General features: G+C 37.6%; 1 non-coding gene across 1 annotated transcript; it reads right to left on the reverse strand.

Annotated features, from left to right (window-relative positions):
• Positions 1–997: 997 nt before the first annotated feature.
• Positions 998–1104, reverse strand: LOC115515200. The gene has a single exon (XR_003969231.1). It is a non-coding gene; the product is annotated as a U6 spliceosomal RNA (small nuclear RNA).
• Positions 1105–4110: the final 3006 nt, after the last annotated feature.

A 4110-nucleotide genomic window follows, 5' to 3' on the forward strand; every position in this document is an offset into this window, starting at 1 on the left:
CATTCATTCTATATGTAAAAGGCTATGATTTATTGAAAAGCATACTTTTTAAAAATGTTTATTTATTTATTTTGAGAGAGAAAGAAAGCGTGAGTAGGGAAGGCAGAGAGAGAGGGAGAGAAAATCCCAAGAAGACTCTGAGCTGTCAGTGCAGAGCCCAACATGGGGGCTCCATCTCACAACTGTGAAATCATGACCTAAGCTGAAACCAAGAGTCGGACACTTAACCCACTGAGCCACAAAGGTGTTCCGCAAAGCATAATTATACAGAAAATTGCAAGGAAAGTCAAATAATATTCAAAACCAAAATTTAAAATTTAATGGCTTAAGCCTAAGGTTCCATTAGTTTTTCAAGATCTCAGAAGTATTAGCAGTGGAAGAATGCTTTTCCTTTTTCTTTTCTTTTTTTCCTCTTTTTGTGATGTTCCCCCTTTTTGATTTATTCTTTTTTTTTTCTTGTTTCTAGTCTTTCTTCTGATATTCTTGTTTCATTTGTTTTGAAGTGTCCTCTTTTATGGAACTAGATGAATAAGACCTTTTCCTTTTTTTTTTTTTTTTTTTTTTTTAACTGACTCATCAATGTCCAGGACCTTAGACAAGGGAGGCATGGGGGGAAGAAAAAACACATCACCACCCCCTCCAAGCCATGCAAGCCAGTTTGGAAAGGATGTGTTGGCCTTAGAAAATGTTTCTGGCAGTGTTACTATCCCTGGTGTCAAGAAGTTCATTGGAAAATTCCCTATATGGGTGGGCTCAAGATGGTTTGACAGTTAAAGAATCCAATCTTCAGGCAGAGGGAAGCAGTGGAAGTTAATTTTGGATATTAATTGGTTTTACATTTGATAGGAAATAAAGTCTCAGTGGAACTTTCCTGGCTGTCTTTTTATCCTTCTAGGTAAGAGTACCATCTTACCTAGAGAAGGGCAAAAGCTTATTTTTTTATAGACTTTGGAACATTGGGACTTTTTTGAGGGTTTTTTAAAAAATAAATATGAACAAAAACATGAAAGCCTTCACGAATGTGTGTGTCATCCTTGTGCAGAGGCCATGCTAATCTTCCCTGTATCATTCCAATTTTAGTATATGTGCTGCCGAAGTAAGCACTGGAACATTGGGATTTTTAAGGCTAAAGTACTCAGATGTGGTCTGTGCCCTCCTCCCTCAGCCCTATCCTCCCATAATTTCTCCTTCTTCATGCCTACACAAAATGAGAGAGCTCCTGAAAAGAACTCTGAATTTATCCAATAAGATTATAGGACAGTTATCCTATAACAACTGCTCAAACAAAGCAGTTATCCAGTTCAAACTTCTATCACATGTGAATTTATTCCAAAACATCTTAAGACATGATTGTTTTAAGATTTGCTTAAATACTCCCAAATAGACTGAAATTTGTGCTCTACATGAGGGCTCTTGAGCCTGATGGATGGTTCCTAGGGTTGAAGAGTCAGGCAGAAACTCCTCCGGACTATGTAGATGAATATAGGTTGTCACACTTCTTGGAGTTGGCCAATGTCCTCCAGATGTCGGTGAAGCAGAGAGTTACCTCCTTGCCCATTTTCCTCAACTGAATACACACTAGTCTTCAAAGGGACTTTTAACTGCTCTTTCACTCTTTCTTCATAAGTGTCTGGAACCAGACCAGAGAGTATTTGGAAGTAAGTTCTGGTATAACTAAGGGCTCCCTTGGTAAGCCTTCCTTCAGAAAGTGGCTCAGTTAAATGTTCCTTCCTTCCATAATGTGAGGTTCCTTGTTGACAATTCTTATTATATTGTAACCCTCCCCATACAACTCTCTTTAACTGTCTGCTACTCAGTGTCTCCACATTCTCCCTCTGGACACACAGAACTGATCCAAGACCTTGCTCAGTCCTATGTGCCTTTTTAGTCCATTCCTGGGGTATCTTGGCTGGATGTCAGGGAGCTTCACCTGCTCTAACAAGTCCTGTCTTATACCTGAAGGTAGTCTTCTTATATGAGGGAATACGGGGTTGAGGTGATGGAAGTTTCTTTAACTCTTGTTCTACCTCTGCCCAATAACAGATCTGTGGTCTCATTTGCTCCTGAAGTTTTTGACACAAACATTATGATGACCATGAGAATTATTTTTTTCTTTCAATAGTCTACCAAGTCTAGTTTATGTAAGAAATGTGTATTCCTCCATTTAACAAATGTTTGTCACACTTTTTATGAAATAAAAAACCTGGCCTTTTTAATGTATAAAAGTACATGATTCTCATTTTTTTTAGGCATCCCTCCACCTTACATCTCAGTAAAGCTATACATTAATTGACAATGCTTCTACAATTCAGATAAATGGCACCATGTTCCCAAGTTTCTTTATGATCCTCAAGATTTTCCCTTTTATCCAGAGAAAGGGGTTTTGGTGCTTTCTATAAAATTGGAAATTATGAGACACAGATTCCTTAGATATGATGACCAAGGATTAGGTTAAAGACTTGATGTATGGGGGGTTTTAAATATCTCTGCCTTTGAAATATTGGTCTTCAGTTTCCACTTAACTTTTCTAAGGTGGATTTGTGGTTCAGAAATTGAAAATTAGGATCGAGTCTTGAAATACATTTAGAGCTTGAACGGACTCTGTCATAGTATTTAGTGTGATCCAGCCACTAGCCAGACCTGTCCTCATGGTGATTTCCTCAGGGTAGAATTTGATCAGCTCCACTAGATCTACACAGTACCTAGTAGTATATTTATATGAACTAGTGAGTGCTCCCAGGCCCCTTTTCAATTGGTAAAAAACCTACCTTATTTTACGATCTCCAGAGGTGTTTATAATGATGGCGATTTACAAAGTTAGAGGAAAAGACAGAACTGATAGGAAGTAATCAGTCAAAAGCGCACAGAACACATGGGGAGTGGGGACAAAGGGTCCGACCATGTGGACAGTGAGTAAAAGAAATACAGCATTGGGTATGTGTGTTATAAAATAGATGATCTATGTCACTGTGAATAAAGCCTACAGAACCTTTGCATAATTTGGTTTCATTTTTGGTGAATGTTTTAAAATGCACATTTATAAAAAAATATTTTTTGTAGGTAATTATATATTTTTCCCAGTTTTCTCAACTTACCATTTACAATGAACATGTATGATTATTGTTTATGAATGAGTCACTGTGTTGAACTAAAAACATTTCTGATATTAAAACTTCATTCTTGTTTCCTAAGAAATCTAATCAAAGTGATAGTAACATATTCTCACAAAGGACAGTCCATGAAATGGTGGAGTACATTATTCAGACACCACAATATAATAATCAGAAGACCATTACACTTCACAGAATACTATGCCCAGTGACAATGCCTGTGACAATGAGCTAATTGCAACCATGAGCACTGAGGGAGGAAGGTATATGAATCATTGGACAGACACTATTGTCATTAATAATAAGCACTGAGAATAAGGTATTAAGGTTTTTTACCATTACTGCTACTGCTCTGACTGTAGATTTATTTTCAAATTTTGAATTGATGACCACATAAAACTAAGAACAACACCCACAGAAATAACAAAATGTGAGTTAATGTATTCCAGAAGCCAGTCCTTACTAACCTCTGTAATGCATAGATATTTACATTTAGTGGTGAACTGCTGAACTGATAGGGTAGTATTTTTCAAACAATGATCTGGAGCTGTAATGATTCCTGTACACTCCCTTTGGGGCTGCTTTGGGTCAGGAGTAGGAGGTGGATGGAGGTGTTGGGTGCCTTTTCCCTCTTATTTCCTACCTGAGCATCCTTTGAGGCGTATTTTAAGATTTTTGTTTCCAGGATATTTCTTTGGCTCCTGGACCCTCTGTTCTCTCAATTCCCAAACTACTTATTATTTGGACCCTGCATTTTGGCACTTAGGCACGTACAGCCTGACACTGATGGACTTCTCCATAAAGATTATAAGCTTATTGAGGTCAGAGGCTGTGCATTATGTTAGTTTCATTTTCCAGGGCACATAGCATTGTATACGTGGCAGACGCTCAAAAAAATTTGCTGAATTGTATGCAAATAATATTATCATAGCATTTTTGACCTTATGAGACATTGAGAAATCATTTAATTCAAGCCCCAGTTTGCAGGTGAGGAAATGAA

This window comes from Lynx canadensis, chromosome B2, assembly GCF_007474595.2.
Source record: "Lynx canadensis isolate LIC74 chromosome B2, mLynCan4.pri.v2, whole genome shotgun sequence".
In the NCBI taxonomy this organism is placed as follows: Eukaryota; Metazoa; Chordata; class Mammalia; order Carnivora; family Felidae; genus Lynx; species Lynx canadensis.